Here is an 11082-nt window from a genome sequence, read left to right on the forward strand (position 1 = left end):
TTGCTCAGCCCTGGCCAGAGCTTCTGAGTGCTTTAGCAGGCACAGGACCTGGCCCAAAGGTGCAATTCTGGAAAAATGCATTTGGTAGCTGCCCTGAGACATGGTCCTCCTGGGTTCCAGACCCTTCTGTCCCCTGACCTCCTCCCTGGCCATCTAGTCTGGGGCTCTGCCCCTCAAGTCAGTCAAGGCCTGTGCTCTGTACCCTGACCCAAAGCCTGGGTTCCCCTCGGTGAGGACTGGGCAAGTTTGCAAAGGGATTATCAGGCCCAGGACACCAGCAGTGGTGGGAGGTTGCTACTAGGACCCCCAGACCCGAGGAAAGCCACAGAAGCACTGGGAGACACTTTCTATCACTTCACTCTAAGATTTCGGCTTTTCTTGGGCAGCAGCAGCACCCCGTCCACGCGCACCAATTACACCCTTAGAGGGCTGAAAATCTGCAGCCCACAGTGGGTGCCCAGCTCTCACTGAGGTGCTGAGGGAAGGGGTGAGTGATGGGTGCAGTGGAGGAGGAAGCCTGGAGCTGAGATGGATGATGTATGTGGGGTACCACACGGCTCCCTCCACTATCTCAGACTCTTTCTTCAGACTTCACCTGGCTTCCTCTGGATCCCTTTGTCACCTCCTCAACTCCTGTCTGTTTCCAGGGCTCTAGCTGAGGGGTCCTTGTGTCTCACCAGGCGACCTATGGCCTCCTAGCTCCACTTGGTCATTAGTGAGGTCTGTTTCTCCAACAGGTCTTAAGTCACCCCCTCTCCTCCACTGGTCCTCCTGTGCTTCCAGGATAAAGCCCAGCTCTTGGTTTGGCGTTCAAGGCTCTTCATGTCCTGACTGTTCATCACTGACCGCACGTACCACCCTACCGGGCCCCCACCCTCCTAAACCACCACCTCAATTCTTCCCACTGGGTCCTTCCACCTTTGCGCACGCTCCTCTCTACACCAGTGATGCCGTTGCTTTGTCGAGTGAACTCTGACCCTTCCTTAAAAGCTCAGCGTAAGTAGATGACCACCCTCCTGAGAACCTTTTAACTACTTGCCTTCCCGCCCCAACCGGGCCCCACCGCGCCGAGGACGCCCCTACCACAGACGTTCGCACCGTGCGATCAGCAACCTCCCTCTAGTGTCTCTGCGCAAGCCCCGCCCCCGCGCCGCTCGGCCCCGCCCCCGCGCCGCTCGGCCACGCCCCCTGCTCCCACAGGGAGCCGCGGCTTCCGGCTTCTGGACCCGCGGGCCGGAAGTATCGCGTTGCCATGGCGAGGGCCGGGCACGGGGCCCGCCCCCGCGGCGCCAGGAGGAGCGCTAGGCTGACGGACCCGCAGACAGGCTCCGATTCACTGCGCGGTGGCTGCTGGCGCGAGGCGGAAGGTGAGGCGCGGACTTCCGGGGCCTGCTGGCGGGAGGGGAGGCGCCGGAGGTGGGAGGGGGAGAGGGGAGACGGGAAGGCCCGGGTCCGGGCGGGAGGCTGTCCAGGCCCCACTTGGGCTCAGGTGGGTGAGGCCCGGGCAGCCGGTGCTGAGGGTCAGGAAGGCTCCTGGAGTGGCAGGCTGTGAAGGCCACCGGTAGGCTGTTTACGTTTTAACTAAATGTGGTGTTGTTTGCAGCCTCGCAACCTGTTGGTCAGGTAGGCAGCACTAAAGTTACCTCCATGTCAGCTGAGGAAATTAAGGCCTGCGGAGAAGTGACTGGCCAGGCTTCTTGTGGGCTTTGGAGTGAGTCCAGAGGAGAAACTGAAGCCTTTCTGGGGCAAATTCCTTAAACTTCCAGGGGTTCAAGTGACCTCACTTGGGGGGATCCTGGGCTCCAGCTCACAGATCGGTGTCCGGGCGGGATAGTAGCTGCTGTGTGGTAAGTGCCGGCCGTGCTGGTGTGGAGGCGCTCGGGCCTGGGAGGGAGTATCCACGCCGGGCTGGGGCCCCTCGCCGTCCTGCAGCCTCTGCTGCAGGCTGAAGCGACTGTGGGATTAATTTCCGTGGGTGCGGAGACGGGCGGTGTGTACGGAGTCATTCCAGGTTTGGGGAAGCGGGAGAAAGGCTAGACCTCCCCAAACCTCTGGGCCTTCCTTTTCCTCCCGGTCCTTAGCTTGGGGCTGGAGGTGCAGGGGCACCACACTGCTCTTCTCAGTCCCTGCCTTTGCTCCCCCGGGTGCTCGCCACCAGGATTGGGGCGTCCTCCCTGGGAGAGGTGTAAAGGGCTTCTGTGCCTTGGCTGGGCCGCCTCATGCACTTCAGGGGCGGCAAGGGGAACCCCGGGCTGGAGTGAGTTGCCTAAGGGGCCGGTGGTTGCCTGAAGGATCTTGTGCAGGGCTGGCGCTGGGCTCCTTGCCTGGCGAGCAGCCAGCTCCCGCACCCCGCCTCTCCGGCCCCATCGGCTCTTGCTCAGAGCTGGAAGGGGGCAGCGTCAGCAGGTCTGTCCTTCCTTCTTGCGGGCTCTCCACTGACCCTCTCCACTGGCCTCATCCCTTACCTACTTAGTCTGTGCCTGGACTCTGCTCTCCCCAGAAGGTTGCCTGGGCTGGCAGGCACCTAGCGAGGGGGCTCTCGTATCTATGGGCTCAGCGTTGGGGGTCTGTGTTCTAGGGATTTTGAGTCTCTGGCGTCTATCAACAGTTTGCCTCCACTGTGTGCAGTTTTGGAACCTCGGTCTCAGATGAACCTCTGGTGACCCAGCACACCGTGATCTGTGCCCCAAGAGTGCCCCACCCCAGTGCCTCTGCCATGGTCCACCTGTTAGCTAAAGCAGGATGTCTGCGTGGCACTGTCTTCCCTCACCTCCAGCGCCCCTCAGAACTTCCTCCTCAGTACCCCGGATCCTGGCCCTTCTGTCCGTCCCTTCTGCCATATGGCCTGCTTCTGTGGTTCCTCATTTCCTTCTGGGATGGTAGCCTTTGCTCCTGGCTGCTCTTCTTGGCTCTGTCTCAGCTCCTTGACTTCATCCTTCTCACCTGAGCCAAAGTGATGGGTCTGAAATGCAGATCTGATTCTTGTCCTCTCCTCCTGGAAATCTTTCCTCACAGACTGCAGAATGACATGCCTGTCTTTGCACACTAGCCCCCGTCCCCTGCCCCACTCCTGATCACCTTGCCATGTGTGTGTCAGACCACCACCCTACTGAACCCCTGCAGTAGTGGTGGAGGGGAGGGGAGGGAGTAAACCTCCCCTGTCCCTTTCCAAGCTCTGTGGCCTTAGGAAAGTCTTGTCAGCACATCAGATTGAGAAAAAAGACAGAGGTGAAGGAGAGTCTAGTTCCACAGACACCCAGGGGAGAGGGTCCTGGGGAGGAGGGGCATGCGCTCCCCTGCCAGGACCCCTGTGTGGGCAATGTGGTGAGGCCTGATGGCGGAAGGCGGGCTCTGGGCTGCTTCCTTCCTGGGCAGCTGCGACAAACACAGAGGTTGCCAGGACTTCGCTTGACCACGGTCATTCTTTGATCTGACCATTGCTCTTGTGTTGGTTTTGTGTGGAGTGCTTTGTAAGTCTCACCCTCACCCACCCCCTAGAACCTTCTCCCGTTTTGGAAGGAGGAGCGTGGTGTAGTTGCAGGTGAACCCTGGGAGCCTCCAGGACTCAGATGAAGCTCCTGCAGAGCCTCCCCATTGTCAGGGAGGTTGGAATGGCCCTCGCTGTGCTGGCAGGGCCGGCGGTGAGCATTGTGGTTGCCGACAGGCCTCCTGTGTTTCCTCCGGGCTGATCTCCGGGTGGGCGAGCAATGCATGTGTCACCATCGCTGGCTCTGTGTCCCAGTGCTGAGCCCGGCCCTGACGCAGCCGCACACACAGCTGAGTGGTGGTCCTTTTCATTCAGCCAGCTCAGTCCCAAGCTCACCGTCTCCTGTGTCCCCTTCTGTGCTGTCCCCCAGTGCCCGGAATGCATCTGCTCCTGTGGTTATGGGTGCTTCCTGTAAGTCAGGCACCGGGTTCAGGGAAGAAAACAGTAAATTGAGTCAAAAATGAAAACACGGTGAAGAGACAGGAGCGACAAGGTAACCACAGAAGACCTCTGAGGAGGTGATATTTAAATTGAGATCTGAGGGACTTCCCTGGTGGCACAGTGTTTAAGAATTTGCCTGCCAAAGCAGAGGACGTGGGTTTGACCCCTGGTCCAGTAGGATCCCACATGCCGCAGAGCAACTAAGCCCATGCGCCACAACTACTGAGCCTGCACTCTAGAGCCCGTGAGCCACAACTACTGAGCCTGCATGCTGCAACTACTGAGCCGGTGCTCCGCAGCAAGAGAAGCCACCACAATGAAAAGCCCGAGCACAGCAACAAAGAGTAGCCCCCGGCTCGATGCAACTAGATAAAAGCCGGCGTGTAGCAACAAAGACCCAATGCAGCCAAAAATTAAAAAAAAAAAGTACACTTTAAATTGAGATCTGAGTTACAAGAAGGAAAGAGCTATTCTGAGATCTGGTGGAAGAACTTTCCAGACAGAAGGCACAGCTGATGTAAAGGAGGAGTGATGATGAGGATGGTAGATCAGGGGTCTACAAAGCTTTTCTGTGAAGGGCCAGAGAGTAAGTATTTTAGTCTTTGCAGGCCATATGGTCTCTTTCGCAACTGTTCTGCCTTTTTGTGGAAAAGTAGCCACAGACAATACGTAAGTACATGTGCTCTGTTTCCACAAAACTTTATTGATAGACCCTGAAACTTGAATTTCATATAATATTCATGTGTCACAAAATCTTCCTTTTATTTTTTCCCCAATCATTAAAAAAGGTGAAAACCATTCTTAGCTTATGGGCCATACAAAAACAGACAGTGGGCTGTAGTTTGCCAGTTCCTGTGCTAGACCCCAAAAAATGCCTTGTGTATTAACTCATTGAATCCTCATAAGACCCTTATAAAGGAGGTACTATTATTCCATTTACAGATGAGGAAACTGATTTAAAAGAGGTCAAGAAACTTGACCAATCCCCTCAGCTGCTGCCACTTTAGACCCAGAGTCTGGTTCCAGAGCTCAGCTCCCAGCCTCTGTGGTATAGAAGCAGTCTGGTGCTGAGTGGGAAGTGGAGAGAGGTGTGGGAGGGGACAGCAAGGCCAGGAGGCGCCAGACCACTCAGGGTTAGAGGCCAGGAGAAAACTTAGGTTGTATACTTTTATTTTGTTACATCAAACTTTACTGAAGTATAGTTTACCTACAATAAAAGGCACCTATATAAAGTAATTTGGTGGGTTTTGATAGATGTATACACCCTTGTACAAGCCACTGTAATCCAGAGGTAGAGCATTTCCATCATCCCCATTCCCTTCCCTAGGCAATCACTGATCTGCTTTTTGTTTTTTTTTTTTGTTGTTGTTGTTATAAATTTATTTTATTTATTTACTTTTGGCTGCGTTGCTGCACGCGGGCTTCCTCTAATTGCAGCGAGCGGGGGGCTGCTCTTTGTTGCAGTGCGCGGGCTTCTCATCATGGTGGCTTCTCTTGCTGCGGAGCACGGGCTCTAGGTGCACGGGCTTCAGTAGTTGTGGCTCACGGGCTCTAGAGCGCAGGCTCAGTAGTTGTGGCGCACGGGCTTTGTTGCTCCGCGGCACGTGAGATCTTCCCAGAGCAGTGCTTGAACCTGTGTCCCCTGCATTGGCAGGCGGATTCTTAACCACTGTGCCACCAGGGAAGTCCCTACTTTTTGTTTTTATAGATTCACTGTCCCTTTTTTTTTTTTTTTTAAAGAATTTCACATAAATGGAAGCATACAGAATGAACACTTTTGTGTCTAACTTCTTTGTCCAGACAGAGCGTTTTGGAAATTCAGATTGCTGCATGTATGTGTGGTCAATTCTGTCTTTGTTGCCCAATGTCTGGTACCCACCGCATAGATACACCACCGTTTACTCTCTGTGCACACACCTGTTGATGGACATTTTTATTTTTTCCAGTTTTTGGCTGTTATGAATAAAACTGCTGTGACTACTTGGGTCTACAAGTCTTTGTGTGGACATATACTTTATTTCTCTTGGGTTGAGTTGATAGAATGATGGTTGAAATGCGTATTTGTGTTTAACTCTATAAAAAAGTACCAAACTGGGCTTCCCTGGTGGCGCAGTGGTTGAGAGTCTGCCTGCCAATGCAGGGGACGTGGGTTTGTGCCCCGGTCCGGGAGGATCCCACATGCCGCGGATCGGCTGGGCCCGTGAGCCATGGCTGCTGAGCCTGCGCGTCCGGAGCCTGTGCTCCGCAACGGAAGAGGCCACAACAGTGAGAGGCCCGCGTACCGCAAAGTACCAAACTATATTCCAAAATGGTTGTATCATTTTACATCCCAGTTCCATATCCTCTTATCATTCTTTTAAAGTTTCGCCATTCTTGCGAGTGTTGGTAGCTCGTTTGCCTTTAATTGGCATTTCCTTAATGATGAATGGTGTTGCACATCTTTTCATGTCCTTATTTTATTGGCTATTTGTATATCTTCTTTTGTGATGTGTCTAAATCTTTTACCCATAAAAAATGGGTTGTTTGTCTCATCAAGCTTTAAGAATTCCTTGTATATTTAGGATGCAAGTTCTTTGCCACATACATGTATTGCAAAAATGTTCTCTGTGGCTTGACTTTTTCATTTTCTTTCTTTCCTTCTCCCTTTCTTTCTCTCTCTCTCTCTTTAATTTGGCTGTGCTGGGTCTTAGTTGCGGCACGCGAACTCTTAGTTGCTGCATGTGGGACTTAGTTCCCTGACCAGGGATCGAACCCACGCCCTCTGCATTGGGCAGCACGGAGTCCTAGCCACTGGACCACCAGGGAAGTCCCGGCTTTTAATTTTGTTACCAGGGTCTTGAACAGCAGATACTTTTTTTTTTTTTTTTTTTTTTTTTTGCGGTACGCCGGCCTCTCACCGCTGTGGCCTCTCCCGTCGTGGAGCACAGGCTCCGGACGCGCAGGCTCAGCGGCCACGGCTCACGGGCCCAGCCGCTCCGCGGCACGTGGGATCCTCCCGGACCGGGGCACGAACCCGCGTCCCCTGCATCGGCAGGCGGACTTTCAACCACTGCGCTACCAGGGAAGCCCTGCATTGCTTTTTAGACCTAGTCTCTGAAGTGATGCGTCATCATTTCAGATTTGTTTTTCTATGTGTTAGAAGTGATTAAGTCTAACCCATATTCAGGGGGAAGGGGATTAGGCTCTACCATTAGAAGCGGGTGTCAGAGCTTCCATGTTTTGTGACACGAATTTTTTAAATGATATATTTACCATTTTGCATTTTCCAGTCCTTTGTTGCCAATACAAAGACATGAATTTGATTTTGACATATTATCCTTGTATCCTGAAACCTTGCTAAATATACTTATTTATTCTAGTAGCCCTATTATAGATTTCTAAAGATTTTCTACATGTCTTTTTACATGCCTTCTGCATCTAAAGAGTTGTACATCTTCCTTTCCAATCTTTTTATCCCTTGCCTTAGTGCATCGGCTCAGACTTCTAGTACAGTGTTGGATAGGAGTGGTAAGAGTAGATATTCTTACTTTGTTCTCAACCCTAGGGAGAAAGTGTTCATTCTTTTCCCATTAGGCATAATGTAGCTGTAGGTTTTGTGGAGATGCCCTCTATCGGACTGAGGAATTTTCCTTTTATTCTTAGTTTTCTAAGTTTTTTTCTTAAGTCAGGAATAGATATTGAATTTTGCCAAATGCTTTTTCTGCTTCTACTGATTTGATTGTATTTTTTAAAAATTTGCTTATTTAATTTATTTATTTTTGGCTGCATTGGGTCTTTGCCGCTGTGCGCAGGTTTTCCCCAATTGGGGCTACTCTTCGTTGTGTTGCACTGGCTTCTCACTGTTGTGGCCTCTCCTGCTGTGGAGCACGGGCTTAGTTGCTCCGAGGCATGTGGGATCTTCCCAGATCAAGGCTCGAACCTGTGTCCCTTGCATTGGCAGGCGGATTCCTAACCACTGCGCCACCAGGGAAGCCCGTGATTGATTGTATTTTTAAAATAGCAAACTATTTTAATTTTTATATTTTAAAATTTTATTTTATTTTTTATTTTTATTTATTTTTGGCTGCGTTGGGTCTTCGTTGCTGCATGTGGGCTTTCTCTAGTTGTGGCGAGTGGAGGCTACTCTTCATTGAAGTGCTTGGTCTTCTCATTGTGGTGGCTTATCTTGTTGCAGAGCAGGGGCTCTAGGCGCGTGGGCTTTGGTAGTTGTGGCGCGTGGGCTCAGTGGTTGTGGCTCGCAGGCTCTAGAGCACAGGCTCAGTAGTTGTGGTGCACAGGCTTAGTTGCTCCATGGCATGTGGGATCTTCCCGGACCAGGGCTCGAACCTGTGTCCCCTGCATTGGCAGGCAGATTCTTAACCATTGCATCACCAGGGAAGTCCCCTATGTTAATTTTTTAAATGTTAAACCAATCTTTCATTCTTGGAATAAACCACAGTTGGTCAAGATGTATTATCCTTATATATTCCTGGATTCAATTTGGTAATTTTTTTAAAAGAATTTTTGCAACTATTCATGAAGAAATCAATTCTTAAATTGTTGTGTCTTTGGTTTTGGAGTTAGGGTAATACTGGCTTCATAAAACTAATTGGGATGTGTTTCTTCCTCTTCTATTTTCAGAAAGCATTTTTGTAGAGTCTGTATTATATCTTCTTTAAATGTTTGTTATAATCTGCCAGTAAAGCCATCTGGGCTTGGAGTTTCTTTGTGGGAAAGTTTTTCACTGGAAATTTAATTCCTTTAATAGATAGAGGACTGTTCAGGTTTTCTATTTCTTCTTGAGCCCATTTTGAGAATTTGTTTCATTCCGGTAATTTGCCCATTTATCTAAGTTGAGCATGGCAGTTTTTCTCTATAAAGGGCCAAATAGTAAATGTTTTAGGCTTTTCAGGCCATATGGTCTCTGTTGTGGTTACTCATCTCTTACTGTACCATGAAACAGCCATAGATAATACATGAACAAATGAGCATGGTTGTATTCTAATAAAACTTTATTTACAAAAACAGATGGTAGGCTGATTTGGTCCATAGGCTGTATGTAGTTTGTTGACCCCTGAGTTAAGTTGTTAAGTTTATTATCATAAATTGTTCAGAACATTCTCATTTTTATTCTTTTAGTTGTCTGTAGGATCTGTAGTGATATCCGCTTTGTCTTTCATGCTATTGGTAATTTTTGTCTTCTTTTCTTGATCAGTTCAGCGAGAGTTTTATTGATTTTATCAACATTTTCAAAGGAACAACTTTTAGTTTCAATATTTTTCTCTTTTTGTCTTTTATATTTCATTAGTTTTTGTTCTCATTAATATTTCCTTTTACTTACTTTGGGCTGAGTTTTCTCCTCCTTTTCTAGCTTCTTATTAAGTTGGAAGCTTTGGTCATTGATTAAGTTGGAAGCTTTGGTCATTAAGTTAGAAGCTTTGGTCATTGAAAGAAATAACTTTTCTTGTTATTTAAGCATTCAAAGGTAGAAATTTCCTTCTAAAACCTGCTTTAAGTGCATCTCACATATTTGATATGTTTTCATTTTCATTCAGTTCAAAATATGTTCTACTTTCCATCTTGATTCCTTCCTTAGCCTGTAGGTTATTTAGAAGTATGCTTTAAAGTTTCCAAATATTGGGGGATTTTTCCAGATATCTTTTTGTTATTGAGTTCTAGTTTAATTCTAATGTGGTCGGTGAACTTTCTCTGTATGTTTTCATTCCTTGTAAACTTATTGAATCTTATATTAAGTTCCAGCATATGGTGTCTTCTTAAGTTTTTTTTAGGGTTAAATACACTTACAGTGTTGTGCAACTGTCATCACTCTCAATTTTGAGAACTTTTTAATTACCTGAAGCAGAAGCTCTATCCATTAAACAGTACTTTCTTACTTCCCCTCCCACCAGCCCCAGGCAACCACAATTCTGCTTTCTATCTCTGAATTTACCTATTATATAAAAGGAAATCATACAATGTATGTCCTTTTGTCTGATACATTTGTAACATGTATCAGAATTTCATTCCTTTGCATGGCTGAATATTCCATTGTATGTATATACCTCATTTTGTTCATTTCTTCATCTGTCCATGGGCATTCGAGTTGTTTCTGCTTTTTAGCTATTGTGAATAATGCTGCTGTGAACTTTGGTGTGCCCATAGCTGAGTCCCAGATTTCAGTTCTTTTGCTTATATACCCAGAAGTGGAATATGCCTTTGCTTTCACACTGCATGGTAGGTAGGGTCACATTCTATTCTGTACCCTAGTTCACTGTCCTGTGGTACAGAAGTTGGAGACGATGTCAGTCTTTCTGTCTTCAGAGCCAGGCATTGTGCACAAACTATGTCTCCTCATCTGTGGGCCTGTTTTCCCAACTCCTGCGCCCCTAGAGTGTTTTCACCTGGCTTCAAGTTCACAGGATTTGGCTGTGTTTTGTGTTACCAGAGTCTCCTGGTGTGTGTCTGGCCTGAGGTCATTCCCGGACACCTTCCCCATGCAGCGCCCCTCTCTCTGCTCTGGGGCTGCTACCATTCTTCCCTGTGACCTCAGGAATATGTAAACTAATCATGAACTCTCTTCTGGATGCCCCTCTAGTTCTCCTCCTAGGTTTGTGGAGGTCTCAGTGTGGTCATCTAGACCCCACACACGTCTTCTTCTAAAGCTTTGTGGCCTCAGTGCCCCTTCCCCCGGTAACTCTCCAGCCCAGTGCTTCTGGCAGCATCATTGTGTGTGATGTGTGTGTGGGTGACTGAGGTTCTAATCAGAGCAGACCCAGGGTCACAATGCTGTCCCCTCAGGAGCCCACTTTTGTTATTTTGGTTTTGACACTGCTGTACTTGACAGACCTTAATTTCCAAGTCTACACGGTGAGGTCATGGCCCATCAGAGTCATGAGGCCAGAGGCTGCGTGCAGCACCGCGGCAGCCGGGATCAAGCCTGTGGCCTGGCCTTTAGGAAGGTGTGATGCTCAGGCCTCTGGAAGCCCGTCCTTTCTCCTAGCTGAGCATGGGTTGGCTTTTTTTTTTTTTTTTTTTTTCGGCTGCACTGCGTGGCTTGTGGGACTTAGTTCCCTGACCAGGGATTGAACCCCGGACCTCGGCAGTGAGAGCACAGAGTCCTAACCACTGGACCATCAGGGCGGCTTTTATCCTCAGTTCTCTTTGAGTCTCTTTTC

General features: G+C 49.0%; 1 protein-coding gene across 9 annotated transcripts in view; it reads left to right on the forward strand.

Annotated features, from left to right (window-relative positions):
- The first annotated feature begins 1229 nt into the window (after positions 1 to 1229).
- Positions 1230 to 11082, forward strand: part of PPP1R16A (protein phosphatase 1 regulatory subunit 16A) — a 29884-nt gene continuing 20031 nt past the window's right edge. For 2 of the 9 annotated variants that reach the window (XM_067017782.1, XM_067017786.1), the window contains exons 1-2: positions 1262 to 1367; positions 1767 to 1847. The gene's annotated coding sequence lies outside the window, so the exon portion shown is untranslated. The other 7 variants (XM_067017785.1, XM_067017780.1, XM_067017788.1 and 4 more) reach the window with 7 other exon arrangements.

This window comes from Kogia breviceps, chromosome 17, assembly GCF_026419965.1.
Source record: "Kogia breviceps isolate mKogBre1 chromosome 17, mKogBre1 haplotype 1, whole genome shotgun sequence".
NCBI classification, from domain to species: domain Eukaryota; kingdom Metazoa; phylum Chordata; class Mammalia; order Artiodactyla; family Physeteridae; genus Kogia; species Kogia breviceps.